This window comes from Papaver somniferum, chromosome 7, assembly GCF_003573695.1.
Source record: "Papaver somniferum cultivar HN1 chromosome 7, ASM357369v1, whole genome shotgun sequence".
Taxonomy (NCBI): domain Eukaryota; kingdom Viridiplantae; phylum Streptophyta; class Magnoliopsida; order Ranunculales; family Papaveraceae; genus Papaver; species Papaver somniferum.
The window spans coordinates 6,645,132-6,663,385 of NC_039364.1; the positions used below are offsets into that span (position 1 = coordinate 6,645,132).

At 36.8% G+C, this 18,254-nt stretch overlaps 1 pseudogene; it reads left to right on the forward strand.

Annotated features, from left to right (window-relative positions):
* The first annotated feature begins 14,680 nt into the window (after window positions 1-14,680).
* Window positions 14,681-16,962, forward strand: LOC113293987 (annotated as a pseudogene).
* The last annotated feature ends 1,292 nt before the right edge of the window (window positions 16,963-18,254 follow it).

The window sequence follows — 18,254 nt, forward strand, 5'->3', positions numbered from 1 at the left end:
GCTCAACCACCAGCATTCGTCTATCCTACTGATGCCTTGCAGTTTGCTAAAATCTAAGTGTATGATTAATTGAATAGAAATGATCCCATCTTTGGAGCCGTGTTAGATTGAAGACATGATAGAGTGAATAAATCGGTTTTATGTGAATTTGATATGCCACCAGCAGAACGCATGTAGGTGTTTGCTGAATTGCTTGAACCACCTTCTTCACTCGAAAATCAACAATCGAGTTCTCGTTGCGGCTGCCTGTTGACTGCCATGGCTGGATGTATTTCTGGAGTGGATGAAGTAGACTACAAGGGTTTTGGAATTCAGTAGAGTTTTGGACAGAGATTTCAAGTCGTGAAAATAATTCTAAATGAGAACTTGTCGCTGCTGTTTTTAAGGGAGTGGTGTTGTTGGTTATGAAGATACAAAATGAATTTGATGGTGCAATGGAGGCTTGAATCCTTGTTGGTCTAGACTTGAATCCGCGGTGGTCAAGGCTTGCGTGGATGTTAAATTGCAGGAATGAATTTGATGCTGCAATGGAGGCTTGAATCGGTGTTGGTCTAAGCTTGAATCCGTGTTGGTCCAAACTCAGACAATGAGTCACACTATTAGGTCGATTTGAATCAGTCCCAGTTAGATGGTTTGGGGGGTTAAATGTCTTTTACTAGGGCTGATTTACTGCCACGTAGGTACTAACGACAGTTAACCGTTTTCTCAAAAAAACGGGATGGAAAAGATCAAATGTGTGGCATTAAATAAATTCTTAAAAAAACGGTGGCACTTTCTTAAACATCAAATTTAAAGTGTGGCACTTTATTAAAATCCCCTTAAGGTTTCTTAAAGAGAAGTGATACAAGTCCTAAAACTTTCAACAACAATTTCAGTAACATTTTACCAAGAACTTCTCCTTCTATGCCGTGAATTGTAAGATGTAGATTTGCCTTCGTGCCTGTACAGTTCCAATATTCATAGGTATGCTACATAAGGATTTCCTTCTGCAAGCAAGCAAACATAAGGAAAGTTCAATATATAATGGATATAAGACATTAAAGATCAGCAAATATACTAGTCTAGTATAGAAATACAGAGATATCTTTAACAATACAACAATCCAACCAGTTGACAACACTCGTTAGCTTTCTTTAGAATAGAGAGACTGTGAATGACAAACATGATTATACATCTGCTCCTATATGAGAATGATATATAACAAGATAAAATTACCAGACGTAGAGCATCTCTCAACTGTATTAACAAAAGTTGCAACACCATTCAACATGTGTCTTACGAAAAGATAGTCAATAAACACTTAAGAGTTGGAAAAAGACTAACCTTTTGCACGGCATAATCATTGATTAGTGGACCATGTACAGATAAAACAATAACTATACATCATTGATCATTCGAATCTACAACACCATTCTAGACAGTTAACAAAACAGGAGGAACCAACCAGTCAAATATTGGTCCTTGTGAACCGCATGTTACTTTCAAAAATATAGACGAGAATAAAATGAACATCATTATTAGAACTAATATTTTATTTGCACTTAAAACTGTCATGGCAACAGACAAGTTGATATTCTTAACCATTTGTGAACAAATGAGTTGCTAAAAGAAAAATTATAAGATCAACATCTACCAAACGATTTCCAAGGCCTCGAAACCGTCGGAGCATAGATACATGCATTTGGCCTGACTTCAGCTATTACAATACTTGAGAAATATGGTTTGCAGGACTACTTCAGAATTGAGCTTATAACTAGTAACAGATGTGATTTAAGACATGTAGAAACCTTGTGTTACCTGAAGTGATATAATATCAGTATGGAATGATTTGATCCTATCTGATTTTGCATTTTCGCTTCCTTTGAGTATGAGTTTTGAGACTCTTGACTTCCCATTAACCCTGAGAAAAACTTACCCTCTCTCCTCTCTAAAAACACTCAAACTACCGGAGAGAAAAACACCGGCGCCCCTTGCCTGCTCGGATCTAATTAGCCTAGATCCGAGCAAGGGTCTCCTTTAATTATAATTTTAGTAGTTTTGTGACTTTTGTCATTGGGTCTCTCTTGGCAGTTGAAAAGGGTTATGTTGGTAGCCATGGATCTCCTACCACATCTCCTTTTGTTTTTCCTCTGTCAATCTCACCTCAATCTCATCTTAGTTTGAAGCTTTGAGGTACTGATGGTGAATCTACCAATTTCTTTACCTCATCATCCATATAATCATAGAAATTCTATATCATTTTCATCAATCAAAACCATGTGCAACCAATTGCTAGATTTCAACTTAATTAATATAATCTCCATCAAACAATTGCTATTACCCATCTCATAGATCTCCTGCACCCATCCCCTACATTTTTTACACATCCCCTACACCCATTTATCATTTTCAGTTCTAAACCAACAATGGTGTACTGGTTTCTGAAGATGAAAAGGTTTCCATCACAGTTTTTAATCGGCATTAATGGTGCTGGTTCTGCTGATATTAAGGGTAATTTCTCACTTTCAATTCTAAACCAACAATGGTGTTGGTTTCTGAAGATGAAAAGGCTCCATCACAGTTCTTAATCGGCAGTAATGGTGCTGGTATTCTATTGATATTCAGGATTTTTCTTCCTTTCAATTCTTAACCAACAATGGTGTTGGTAGCAAAGGGCTTCCATCATCAGTTCTTAATCGGGTGTTGGTTCTGTTGATATTCATATCACGGTAGATCTTGGTTGGTGATGCAGTGGAGGTGCAAATGGCGGCAGCGGCGGCAAGTTTTGGTAATGATACTGTTTTGCTTAGGGTTTCATGTTTGTCGGGCTTTTTACTTTACACGGGTTCATATCCGGGTATCCTAGTATTATAATTGGCCTTGGTCTTTAATGAGGTTATCTCTTGGGCCTCGTTTTCTTACAGCTTGTAAGGGACTATTTCGATCTCCTTAGGTCATCTGATTCATCTCTTTGCTCTTTCAATTGAAAGGTGTATCCCTTATAATTTTCTATTTGGAGTCTGGTTGTAACAATTCTTATTTCTTTAATAAACCTCTCTTTCACGATCAAAAAAAAAAACTTCCCATTAACAAAAACCCTGGGATTTCTACACGATTGTCTAGAACAATGCTCTCAGCCTATAGATTAGATGTGTAAAAACAAGTTTAAGGAAGAATATGCTAAAGGAGTACAGTTTTGAGCTTAAACACAATGACTGGCTAAAAAAGTCGGTCATGGATTGCTAACCTTAGGACCAAGCTGGCAGGACCATCTTTTGCAACAGCGCGCTCAACCTTTTCACTAACATATTTACAACAAACATAAACATAAATTTAAGGAGTTAAAATGAAAATTAAAAAAGAGAGGCATAAATGGCAATGTGATGGAAACACACACCCCTGATATGGGATACATGCATCATTAATGATCATTTTTATCTTACTATAAGCCAACTCCATGGAGATTTTATTATTGAAGGAAAGGTCAAAAGAAACAGGAATTAGAGGGGGGCAAGAACCTGAGTAACCTGACCTCTAGGGAGAAAGCAAGAAACAACCTTAATTTTCATGAAACAGGAAAACACAATGTAACAAGTGGGGCCATGTAGATGCTATATATAAGACATGTGAACACATGTTATTTACGGTGGGTATGCATAGTGAGGGAACACATTAGAGTTTAGAGTGACACACAAAGTACATCACTGCAGCCATGATTCTTTGAATGACCATTAGTAGTCACTCGTGCCATGTGCTCTATGGAGAGAATCTTGTGCTGGATGGAAATCAAGGAAATAACTGAAGGACTTAATGAGCTGGTGGGTTACACTCTGCTGTTAAAATTAATCATTTGGTTCATTTAGTACTCAAAAACCTGCAAAAATGTTTGTGACTTTAGTTAAGCCGTTCTGAAGATTCACCACAACAACAAGGACACAGGGAACTGAGATCACAGATAGAAGGTGGAGTCTATCTTATATTTCCACATGTTGGGATGTGTCCTCATACTTACACATATCTAACTAAAAAGACCCAACGGTATATAGTGACTCAAGTCAATATATTAGGCTATTTGCTATCAACAGATAATGTGTACTAAGCCTTTAATTCCTAAGGACGAAAAAAAATAAGTATAGCAGGAGCCAATGAAGTACTATAGCTTACTGAAGCAAAATGGAATGAGCCGAAGTAAAGGTTCTTAGAACCAGGTGGTGGTAATCTTTAAAATAAGTCCTTTTTGGGGAGGCTTGTGAAACCATAAGAGCAAGAAGCTCCTAAATTGAAAAGATCAGTTAAATAACTCTGAGCTACTTCTGAAATGAAGGGTTTGAAGAGTTGAATACGCGTTACCTGTATGTTGTCCTTCCTCCGTTTTTGTTTAGTAGTTGCATCTCTTTAAAGCTTTAGTTGTATTGCTTGTTTATCTTTTTTTTGTTGTTTTGGAAATGAAACTATTTTCATCTTTCGTGTACCTGAAGAATGTGTGTCGTGGTAGTTATCTAGAACTACTTGATACTAAAGGAAGTCAGAGGGTCTGATTGATTAGGATTTTATTACAAACTTCAAGCACAGCCGTAACCGATAAGAATTTATTACAGTCATTACTTTAGAAATATTGAAACAAGGCAATATCTTGAAATATGAAACCATGTATATACTAAGCTGTGAGCCTTAAAAGTGTAGGACAATGAAATGTAGGTAATAGAAACATATATAAAGCTGCAAATAAGTTGGTTATTCTCTTGACTTAGCAACTTTCTTAAGGACCAAACTTAACAGATATTTTTGTTAGTTTAGTTTAACTTAGGCACTCGAATATTCAAAATATAAACGACAACAATAACACAAAAACGGAAGGTAACAACAGCAATGGTACCTGAAGAAATTCATTTAACCCCATCAGCTTTGGTTGTCCGTCTATGACAATGAACAGAAAAAAAAAAAACGAAACCCTATCGTTGATGGGAAAACAAAAACTCATTAGAATTCACTACTAAATAAAACCCATATTACAAATCATAAAAGCCTAGCAAAATTAGCTTTTACCTGCGTAAGAAGCACCTTCTATTATCAGCACAAATCTGTAAACAAAACCCAGAACCCCAAAAATTAATCAAAGTATAGACTATTTAATAAAACTTTCTCAAAAAAAAGAAAAAAAAACACAATAAAATCCTAAATCTCATTAAGCAATATATATCAAAGAGAGAAAGTGATTATACCTTTTTCTCTCTAAATTTACGGATCTAGATAATCGGGACGACCGAAGGGAGTCCCTTCTATACTGTCAATATGGAGCTAAAAATGCATCGCTTGCAATGCTTTCTTTTCATTTTTAATCGATCCAATTGAATGTATATTGGTCGTTTTTTCTCGAAATTGAATCAACAATCGGAGAGTATCGTCCCCGACTATGGTTAGGAGCAATGAAAACGGTTGGAAGTCGACCCGATTGACGGATAATTAGGCATGAAAATGGTCAAAAAACCGTCTCCTAAACTTTTAATTTTAATCTTGATCGTTGGTTGCCAACAAAATTCAGCCATCAGATTTAAAACTGTTACTGAAATGTTACAAAATATTTTACAAAATTGTTACAATATAAGTGTTAGACAAATATAACACTTATAAATGTTATAAAATCATTGTTACAAATTTTGTTGCAAAATCTGTAACAAATTGCGTCACAAAAACAGGCTCCCTGACTTTGGTCGTCCCTGCACTGCTGTAGCAGTCATCTAGTACTAAAGAAGAACAAGTTTTATCCAATACATGAAGTAGACGGATTAGAGATCTGTTATTTTTTTTTGTTCATGAAGATCTGTTGTTTATGTGAGATTGCAGATGGATTTGAGAGATGAAGAATGAAATGATTTTGATTGATAAAAATCTGTTCGTGATATAGCAGATAGATTGGAGAGATGAATAAAGAAAATGGTTTTTTCCTTGGAGTGAAATTTCCGATGTGAAGAGTTTGGAGAGAAGAGTAACAAGAGGCAGAAATAGATAAGACTTTCTAGGTGAGAGAAGAGGGGAATGGGAGCCCTAAGATCAATGAGATTTCTCAATCCCACAAAAAGCCAAGAAAAATCTACCACGGAAACAATGTTATAAGTATTGTTGTTGTCTAAGTCAACGGAAGTCTTTACACAACGAGGGTTTGACTTTATTCAACCACAATATCAAAGTGTTGTTTTCAAAGTCAACTAAAGTCCAACTACAACGATTATATGAATCTCTTTTGATTTCTTGTTATGATTATCGTTTTTTTTTTCTTGTATGATGAATGTTTATGTCTGATTGACTGATTATTTTTGCAGGCCTATTAAACTGATTTATTGATTGAATTATTCCGAGTAACAGGTTAGGATGTCCGTGATTGTTGAATAACCCTTACAAAAGTAAAAAATGTGAGACCTTGTAGAGGGATTCTGTGGAGCAATACTAGATTCATAAACAATACTGGAAAATGAACCGACCGTACTGAGTTTAACTACTAGGATCAAACCGATATTCATAAACTCTAAGGCATTCAACTGAATTAAATCTTGTAAGCGAACCTCAAGGTGGTTCAGGAGGGTAGAATCTGATAACAAAGCGTACCTGTTATTCGGCGATATTAGAAATCTTGGGGGTAGCTAAGTGTACCTGTCACTCTATGGTTGGTGATAGTCTGTGACTTATAATGGTTAAATGAATGTATTACCTTGATGAATGTTTAGTATTAAAGAAGGATTCCTAGATATTATATCTCATCCTTGATTACATATAGGTCGTGAATAGAATAATGAGGTCTTGATCGCTAGTCCAAGGATAGATCGAGCAACTAGGACTAATTTGATCGTACAAAGTTGAGCCGATTGGATTCACTTTAGATGGGATGCGCAAATGCGGAAATTTAAGCTTTTTCCAACCCTATTTTTGCTTTGAGCTTGCCACTGTTGGTGGAAATAGAAAAATTTCCTATTTCCAAATTTTCCTACCCCACTGAACTTGCTCTGAGTTGATAATTGAGTAGCCGGCTATATTTATTGGAATGTCGACGGAAACCTAATCCTTTAGGGATGAAATAACCATCAAGGTTTAGGTAATGGAATAATGAACCGGAACCCGATGGAAGGCCATAGATTAGGTGAGTGACCAGGCAAAATTGACCCATATATCAAGTGAGAATGCATTATAACCAATTGGGAAGGAACTTTGTTCGAGTCTGTCAATTATTTCTCACTGCTAAGAAAAAGAATACTTACATATATATAAATGAGTATAAAGGAAGTGCTACCCAAGGCGAGATGCACAAGAAAAAAAAAAGGAACAAGAGAATTAAACCAAAAACTATAAAACTACACTAAGCAATAATAAAAATTTAATTACTGACGCTTAACGTAGAAACCCTGCAGATTTACTCAGTTGTCGATGCCGAAAATTCTTCAAGCAGAAGAGCCTATGGAAAGATCGTGTACTTAACAATATCAACCATCTGTGAAAATAATTTAATTTTATATTTCTGACCCCATGTACTTTTGAACGTTTGGCAGATTCATGGATATGTTTTCTTTCATCTCCGAGTTCTGGTTCAGGTGAAAGATACTTTTTTTACTAGGAAATGACTATAGATATATTAAATTATTAAGTGGGATTTTACAAGAATTTTTCTCCTAGGGTTGTCAACGGATAGTCGATATCCGATAGCCATTTCCAAGAATATGAAATCCTATAGGATATTTTCCGTTGTAACGGCTATCAGATGTCGGAAATGGAAAAATTAACGGAACTTTTAGGGTTATTGTAATGGAACCGCCTGAGCCAGTTTCCGTTACGATAAATTCCGATATCGATAACATATAATCCAATGTTCTGTTATACCTTTAGTCAAATACATATCTTAAGCAGACTGGTGGTGTTTCATCAGAAAAAGGGGATCTGGGCATCGTTTCAAATGTCTTTAAGAAACTGCTTATCAATCTGAGATTCCATGTTTGATGCTAATGGAAGTGGTTAACAGAAGCACCTATTATAAAACTTCTTCTTATCTCTTAGTTGTTTGAATTCACGCCTCTCTTCTAGAACTAGCGACATCAACTGCATTTGCCTTTGAATTAAGGTAATGAGTGTTCTTGATGGAAGAAATTATAGCCGTCATTGATGAATTTTAACCCAAATCTGGTGCTGGTTAATTGTGGCCATATGAATTTTAACCCAAATTTATGGAGATGAAATTAATCTCCAAAAACTAATGATTTTCGTGTTACAAAAGTATTTCAACAGTCACCTTATTTGATCCACTTTCCACCAAATTTCATCATGATTTGAATTCTCACCTCTTGGCCTTGTTTGAGGATTGATCGGCAGAGAAGAATAGCAGAGTTAAGGTTTGTTTGCTGATTGTTTTTTGCCTTTGTAAATTTAACAAAACTGTAGTGATCTACATGACAATAGGATGATCAGGGTTCAATCCCAGGGAATCTACACTGTAGAGATTGGGATAAAACCTCAAAGAGGCGGAAGAGATAAACTCACAGGACAATATTCATTCGATAGCTTCCCAAGGAATTACAGACTCAATACTTATTAGGGTAGAATAATGGCACATGTGCCATACGCATATGCTAAACTTACTAACTACACCCTGGCTGCCTTTATACATGGGTGCCTTATAAGAATGGGACATGACGAACACCCACCCCTTTAAATTATCCTTGTCCTCAAGGATATGAGTTAAAGAGTTACAGGGATATATTTGATCAGGATTTATATGGATAAAAACAGATACTAGTTTAACTGAATCAAGTGGATTTATAAGGTTTCTTAAAAGAATCTTATATATTCTTATAGATATATAATTTTGGATTATAATGGATTAAATTTATAAAAACTGAAGATCGTGTGTTCCCTTTTGAATAAAAACCCATCAATAAAATTGAGGTGATGGGTGGTGGTGTGTGATATATGTGTTGGTGGCGGTGGTAGTTGTTGGTGGTGGTGGTCGGTGACGATGGTCGACAGTGGTGGTTGTTGTTGGTGGTGTGTCATGGTGGTGGTTAGTAGTAGTGGTGGTGGTGGGTGGTTGTTGGTGGTTGGTGGCGATGGTGGTGCTGGTGTTGGTTGGTGGTGTATGGTGGTGGGGTAAAAACATATAATGATGTGATAAAAACAAAGAAAAAAAAATTGTCCACAACAATCCATGTAACTCTTGTAGTTTGGGTTGAGATTATAATGAGATAATCATATGCATATTTTGTCGACAAATATCCATAACAATCCTTATATATCCTTCTCCTCAATTATCCTAAAAAGTATTAAACAAATTGAATACCTAGGATATTTAATGATTCCTGACATATCCTAATTGAATACCTCGAATATTTAATGAATCCTGACATATCCTAATTGAATACCTAAGAGTTTTTAGGATTGTCAGATATCTATCTAAATCATATTCCAATACACCCCTGTTAGCTTGAGTGCTGGAGAGATGCATGAGAAGAGCAGAAACTGAAACAACTAGTAAGTAGCGATATGAGGCCCTAAGCACCGCATTTTCAGGCCCAGCAATCGAGGCCCAACAATGATAGTCTTGGTATGTGCGACATGAATCCATGTCCTCTCCTTGATAATAGAAAGCATAAATATCGTGTGGTGAATATATATGGGATTTTTAACAAACTGCCACACTTGCAAATCCCGATTCAAGAAAATGCCACCGTTTTTTTCAGAGTTAATTAAATGCCACAACCGTTAAATATTCCGTCAGGGCCTACCAAACCGGTCTATATGCATTGAACAAGTAAAGAAAATATGTTATCATTCCCTATTTACCCTTCACAATCCTTAAAGACTTGTGAATCGCTAATTAGGAGAAAGCAGAACAAAGAATCTGAGAGAGGAGAAAAGCAGCAGCTGCTGCTATTATTGCCGAGAACTAGGTCGAGAAAAAAACAGAGAAATTGAGAGATGAAATCGAGTAGAAAATGAAGATGGGTATGAGAATTAGATCTGTTGAGATTGTGAAGGTTCAAATTGAGGATTTGTTTTAAAATTGGAGGTGTTCTTGGTGATTCAGATGAACATTTGGAGTTGATGTTGTTGTCGATCTCTAGAAATGGAAGATGAAGAAGAATTGATAGGGTACAATGATGAAATTGAACTGAGCTACAGTCGTGGATAATTGAGAATAAATTGAACATTGGGTTTGATTTGCCGACAGAGATCAAGATATTGATCTGATGGATGCTGTGATGATTGTGGGTTTGAATCAAATCGAGAATTGGTTAGAATTTTGTGATGAAGCAAGAACAGTGATGAAGCAGTATTGGTGGCTGATACTGGTGGTGATGTCATGGCTTGGGCCATGGTTGCAGGTGATGGCAGGTTGAAGAAGGAGTTGCAGAAACTGAACTCGTTGGTGGTAATGGAGATGTATGATGTTGGTTCCATGGGTTTGGTGACATTTTTTCTGATAGGTGTTGAATGAAACTGAAGATGGTTTTCCAGGGGATATATGGCTGTAAAATGGTAGAACTGTCATGGGATTAGATTCAATGGGTTTGTTGTGAATTGAATTTGCAGGTGTTTCGGTGAGTTTAGAAGCGCTAGAAATTTCAATGTTACACCAAGACGAGAATGGCACATTAGGTGTTCGATAAAAGTCCTAAATGGTTTTTTCTTCACCTCTTCAAGCTCAGTTTCTACCAGCTGAGCCTGTATACAAGGTGGTTTGTGCTTGGTTAATGTCACAGGAGCTGCAGCGAGTTGCTGCAGGCTCTTGAGATGAAGCAAGAGAAAATAACTGCGATGGTTGGTGATGAATTGCCATGGAACTGAAGTGTTGCTACAGAGTTCCATGGGTATTTGGTGACTTAGATGAATGCTAGGACAGGTGACATGACAGTGTTGATGCTGGAGAGTTTTACTGGTGGATGTTGCAGGTGCAGTGAACCCAAGAACAAGGAGGAATCGGTGATGGATTACGGATGGGTATGATGCTGTTGAACTGGACATGGCGAGTTGGTGACAGATTTGAGGGTGTATATGTCTTTTACTAAGCTGGATAAATGCCACCTATGCACTAACTGATGGCAACAGTTTTTTTGGATGGAAAAGGTCAAACGTGTGGCATTAAATAAACTCCGAAAAAAACGGTGGCATTTTCTTAAACTGCAAATTGGAAGTGTGACACTTTATTAAAATCCCCAATATATATCTTCTTCTGACTTCTCTTTATAAGCACTGTCAGCACCTTTGGCATCTGTTGTTGATTCTTCTGACAGGAGATATCTCTGATGTTGTATGAGATCACTTGTGGACACAGTCTTACTAAGATCCTGATGGTCTGCTAGATTGTCACCCGGAAGGCTTGTTATTATGTAACTCCGAAAAAGTACAACCAGTAACTGCAAAATAACCATCAACCTTGCTATCTCAGCAATAAATGGCTTAGAATATTCATGACAGTTTTGAGGAATCTTCACAAAAACTGTAGTTGCATCTACTGCATTACTACCTGCAATAATACGGACCAACCGATAATCAATTCCTAACAATCTTCCCGATCAAATAACATTCTAGTAAGAGCCCGGCTACCACTGCAACACTCTATTCCTCTTTCACCGATTTCCACGTCACCAATCAAACTCCATAAACCAGTTAAAATCAACCTACATTTCCACCTCAGGTATCCCACCACCAGCCACACCTGTAAGAATTGAATTACCCTGAGTATGAGCTGAGTTGTTATCATCCAAAGGAGAACTAAAATGGTCCAACTCACATTTGACGAACCCTCCAGACACATAAAATACAATTTGTACTTCCATCTTAAGAAGTCCACTAATTTTGACACAGTTGGATCATCCGTGAGTACAAGTTGTATTATCGTTCGATACCCCACACACAGCCTATTCTGACAGCGAGAAGGTTTGTGTTGAACAAAATACAAGGAACGGAGATCAGCTGTGGAAGAATGAAGATATTTCTTCATTTCTTCTTCGTTAATAGCCGCAGATGTAACCCATGAACTTGATAACAAGAAGCCCATCCTTTGAAATCGAAAACAGCTTCCAACTGCGAGAATAATCCCTATAGAGTAGTCATGGAGTCTAACCAAAATAACATATGAATTGAATACTTTAATCACTTGGCTAAACCATTCAGTTGCTGGCTTAAAAACTTCTTGAAGAAATCAGATAAAATCAACACTCCAAGACTCAAACTGACAAACCAAAAGCGCCTCAGGCAACACATGCTTCAGCTGGAAAAGAAAAATTTCCTCTTTTGCGTTAGGACGAATCCTTGTTGATAGAATATGAACACATTTTACTTCCATAGGTAACCCATCGGTGAGCTGCAAAAGTAAGAAATATGCTTCTATATAAAAACTCCACACATTAGTATTATGCATTATATCAAACCCTTCCTTGGCCATCTCCACCTCATACTCCTTTAGGAACTGAGTGACAACTGAATCACAGGATACACTATCCCATTTAATCCCTGAACACAACACTGAGATGTAATTGTTATCAACCCATCAAACATTTCGCACACTACACAAACCAGGTGGAACCCATCTGAACTTCCACCGCAAGTATCCTACCCACAACAGCATTTTAAGAATCTGAAATACCACAAGCAAGTCATGAGTTCCACTTATCTGTGCAAGGAAATCCAACTTGGTAGAACCTCTTACTGACTTAAACCTCATAAAACCATCATCATCCGTAGCCCATGGGAACAACAGGTGATAAACAGAAGTACTAAGGTGCACTCGACAGACCCCGTGATATAGGATATATTAAGTATCAAATGTATGTTGTACACATTTAAACCACAGATTGAAAACTTCAGAGCAGTAATAACACAAATATGCTTCTCTCTTTCTGTCTCTCTTCACATAAAATCCACTCCTAAGTTGCAACAACAATTGATTTTCATCCCCATTAGTACCATGAGTTCTACAGCTAGGTAATCTGATAATTGTAACGAAAATCCATACATACATACAAACAATCGCTGTATTCCTTAAATCGAATAGAAACAAGGTGCAGAGTAATACCTTCCACACAAGTAGCATAGTACTCCAGTTATTCCTCTAGAGCATTTTATTGAACTGATTCCAAGCATCACCATTCAGACTCTTGTTGACCAATACAAGAACAAACAAATTCTTAAACGACAATATTAATTGTTACCCATGTCGTAAAACCAGTTCATACACAAGTTCCTAGTTGAAATTATCTATTATAAATGACCCAACAAAAACCAGCTCACAGGATGTAATTGTATCAACACCAAATTTAGAAGTGGCAGCAAAAGAAATACACCCTTTAAGAACACTGAATACGAACACTTTGCCAGGATCATATATCCAACGAGAAGAATTCATGACCATGAAGAGACATTCATGTATTAGTAACTTGTTACTTATCTTACACTTTTTAAGGTTGCACGAGAAAATCCTCTCTCCCACCTCTGAAATTACAAGCTACACTCTCAGCCATTTTAACAAACAACTTCCTATCATCACTAATTTCAGCCTCATTTACAAAACATAAGAACAAGTGAATCCAAAAATTCAAAACCAGCTTGATAACAAAGCCTTGTAATTAGCTCACAGACCAAATTCCTATCGAATTTGTCGAGTAATATCAACCCATGAAGAACAATCTCATAAGAAGCATCAAAACCAGGGGTGCACATACCGTACACATACCCGCCAATCCTACCCTGCCTGCGAGTGTTTTAACCGTATCCTACTCTACCCACTATTTGGCGGGTAGGGTGACGGTTAGATATTTCTTACCCGCCGTTAAATGGGTAGGGTGACGGGTAATGATAGAAATTATCCTACCCTACCCGCCTACCCGTCTAATAATGAAAAGACAAAATAACCCTTGTATTGTTTTTTCCTTCTGCCTTTTTTTTGTTATTTTAAAACATATTAGGTATATAATGGAAACTGGCCTTTTCGTCTTTCTTATTCATCCTCAAATCGAACACAGAGTCACATAAACCCAATTCTTTCCTAGTGCTAACCCTAGACCTTACTCTTCTCGAATTCATGTTCATCTTTCAAGGTCTCGGTTAAAACCCTTTACTCAGTTGGTTTGCTTACACCCTAATAATATGATTCCGGCAATTCTGATGGAAAATTTATGAATTGACGTCCAATCTTAGGTAAGTCCATAATAATCACATAATTATCATTTTTTTAGTTGATCATTTGAATGGGTTTTTCTTTTTATATCTGAAGTATGTTGTATTGCTTGGTGGTTTCGTTTGTATTTGAAGAAATTATTTGAAATTAGTTGAGTAATATAATTGTCACTATGAGAAATTAACATGCATGTTAACTGATCGATGAAATTTCTCATAAGAGTTTAGTTTGTTCCACATGGAGGACGAAATTAAGGTTAGAGTCTTGATTTCCCTTTTATTAGTAACTATTTTGAAATTTTTATGAAAAACCCTATACTACTGAAATAGGACTTGGGGATTGGGATTTCTCTAATTTCTTGTTTATTTTGTGATTGAGTGATTCACTTGAGTTGAGGTTGATAGCTCAGAAGCTTTATTCTGATTTGAATTTGGATGCTTAGTTTTCCATAAGTGAGTGAATTTGTACTTTTGTAGTTCTCATTAACTAAATGTGATCCATACCATGGAGGATGCATAATTCCATACCACCACTATCCAGTAAACTATGTGTTTTAGTGGGGATACAATCCTAGATTTTGTGGCTAAGAGTAAGACAGATGGTTTGGCTGTGTGTACTTAACTAATAAATGTAGTTGCATGTATTATGCCATTATCCTTGTCTCACTAAAACATTAAAGAACGAAAGATCTTTGAATTTAGCTGTTAAGACAACTGCAAACTTCAGGGAACCCAAAGAGAGTGTGGACTGATTAATACAACTTCATCTGCATTTCAAATACCAATGTAAAAAATTAGTCCAAATGTTGTCGAACCTTGGAAAATCAGTTTTGATTTCCATATTTTAGATAATCAGTGGCTTAACTCTGTTTGTTTTCGTGACAAAAAAATATATACTAGTATATTTTATGCCTGCATATGGTCGTTGATTTGCAGGAGACAATAAATGAAGACGATGAGAAGCTGAGAGGCCTTAGAAACGAGTTTGGTGAGGAAGTATACAGGGCTGTCACAACCACCATCATGGAGATGAATGAGTACAATGCAAGCAGGAGGTTTGTTGTTTCAGAACTTTGGAACTTCAGGGAGGGGAGAAAGGCGTCGTTCAAGGAAGTAGTTTCTCATCTACTGAAACAGATGAAGACCCTTAAGCGGAAGAGGACCTGATTTTTGGCTAAGAGTAAGACAGATGGTTTTTCTTGATGTAACATTTCTTGTGAATTGATTCTCCGAGCTCGTAGTGAACTGCCTGAACAAATGATGCAATGTTTGCAAATCTTATGTAATTATTCCACTTTAACTGCCCAGTTAGTCAAAAGTCCATATTTAATAATTTCTGTGATTGTAGTGAAAATAATGCAATCTGATTAGTCCTTGATTGTGCTCTTCTTTTTCATGCCAGGAAATTATCTGTATCTATTAAATGTAAGTTACAGGGGCGAAAGCTTTTTCACTTGTATTGCCTTCTCTGGTAAGATCCTAAACATACACATTTGTAGGGCGAAGTGGCTTCCTCATGTACATTCCAGTGTTGTTTAAGTGCTAGTGCAAACCAGTTATTGAGTTTGGACTTCTTTAATGATTGCTTGTTGGTTATAGTTTCGTCTAATTATCTTGTCATAAAATTATTACAAGATACACATGAGTAGTATCCACCTCAAATACTTGCTTATTCCTGGCAGGAAAATGAAGTATTTTCTATAACCTTGTCATGATTCTCTTTTAAATTGCTTGGAGTGTCTGCTTACCAGGACTTGTAGGAATGGCAAAGTTTAGCTGCTTGAAGAAGAAGCAGTTACCAGGAATATATTCCTTGTTCTTTCGTAAGTAAGGACTTCTGTGGAGCATTATTAAATATTCTTGACTGGTTTTGTAGGCATGGATTACCCAGAAACGAAAAAGAAGAGAAACTTTGCTGGCAAGATTTTGTTGGCTGCCATGTTAACTGTTCTGTGCATATATGTTCTGAATAACTGATCTGGTTTTACCACCCCAACCCCGGTAAGTTTCTGAAGAATAAATGAACTCTTATTGTATTTCATGCCCTGTTGTGATGGGACTTGTCTACATTTCTATTTTGTTTGTTCCTTGTTTTGTTATTAGATATGTTCTGTCCTTGCTTACACTTCTTCTCCCTACGGCTTCTCCAGTTCTCTCGCCATGAATTGGGGGTAACTCATGTTCTGGTAACAGGAGGAGCTGGCTTTATTGGTTCGCATGCTGCTCTCTGACTTCTAAAGGACGCGTACCGTGTAACAATAGTGGTATGTCACAAAATTTATGGGCGTCTACTATGTGTCAGGTATGTTGATGGTTTTAATAATGGCTTCGAATTCACTTGTATTTTATCTCCATTTTACAGGATAATCTCTCTTGGGGAAACTTTGGTGCTGTTAAGGTTCTTCAGGAGCAATTCCTCGAACCTGGAAGACTGCAATTCATATACGCTGATTTGGGTGATCCAAAAGCTGTATCCTTAATCTTTCAGTCTTAGAGAGTTTTTTGGCCAATATGTATGCTTAAAAAGTGAATGTGAATGTTGAATTATATTCCTTAATAATTGGTTCAGGTAAATAAAATCTTTCGGGAGAATGCATTCGATGTTGTGATGCATTTCGCGGCTGCCGCATATGTGGGAGAAAGCACTCTTGAACCTCTTAGGTAAGATCTTTGGTTTTCTAACATTTAAAGTATATCGACTCGAACGTGATACTTTAATGTTTTCTAGCTTAGACAGACTGGCATTGCCGGAGTGAAGTAAACCTGGAGATAACTGCTTTGTGCAGGTATTATCATAACCTTCTCATTATTTGCCCATTCCTATGTTAATCAGCTTTGATATGTAGCGTATAAAGAGATTTTGATGTTGATTGGCTTTATTTGTTGTTATGCAGCTTTATTTGGTGATTTTAGTACATATTCCATCATTGTAGATGATGATTGAAGAAGAAGGTCATATGCAGAGCTTTTGATGAAAGTGATGATTTCATTAAGATGACGACTGTGCGCTAAGGAAGATTGTTCAGAGTATGAGGCTTTTAACTGCTGCTACTCAACTTCAAGAGATGCTTAGAGAGATTACGAGTAGTGAATAATCAGACACCGAGCACGTTCATTAGCTGTTGTTTATTTACAAAATTTGGTCTCCCAGCTTTTGGAATGAAAGAGAGAGAGAAAATTCGTGAATTCTTCTTCTTGTTCTTCAAATTCGATGATTATGCAAAAAATGTATACTCATCCACAACAACTTCCTTCGAATCTTCGTAGTTTAGAATCTTGTAAATCCATGCACAACATGAAAATCTAGAACACAGAGAAAAAGACACGGTTATACCCGCCACCCTATCATATCCGACCGCCAATTAATGGGTCGGGTAGGATCTTACCTGTTTAATGGAGGGTAAAAAATTTCTTACCCGCCAGTCAGCGGGTAGGGTGGCGAAATGGGGCATATCCTACCCACCCTATCCGTTGTGTAACCCTAATCAAAACAAAATTCACCAACAAAATCAGAAAAATCATTCATGAATTCAAGTTTCTTTCCACGATCAAATAATGTTCGACTATAATCAAAGAAAAGAGGTAAAAAATCTATACCCATCAGTTTGTTGTTTATTTACAAAATTTGGTCTCCCAGCTTTTGGAATGAAAGAAAGAGAGAAAATTCGTGATTCTTCTTCTAGTTCTTCAAATTCGATGATTATGCAAAAAATGTATACTCATCCACAACAACTTTCTTCGAATCTTCGTAGTTTAGAATCTTGTAAATCCATGCACAACATGAAAATCTAGAACACAGGGAAAAAGACACGGTTATACCCGCCACCCTATCATATTCGACCGCCAATTAATGGGTCGGGTAGGATCTTACCCGTTTAATGGCGGGTAAAAAATTTCTTACCCGCCAGTCAGCGGGTAGGGTGGCGAAATGGGGCATATCCTACCCACCCTATCCGTTGTGTAACCCTAATCAAAACAAAATTCACCAACAAAATCAGAAAAATCATTCATGAATTCAAGTTTCTTTCCACGATCAAATAATGTTCGACTATAATCAAAGAAAAGAGGTAAAAAATCTATACCCATCAGTTTGTTGTTTATTTACAAAATTTGGTCTCCCA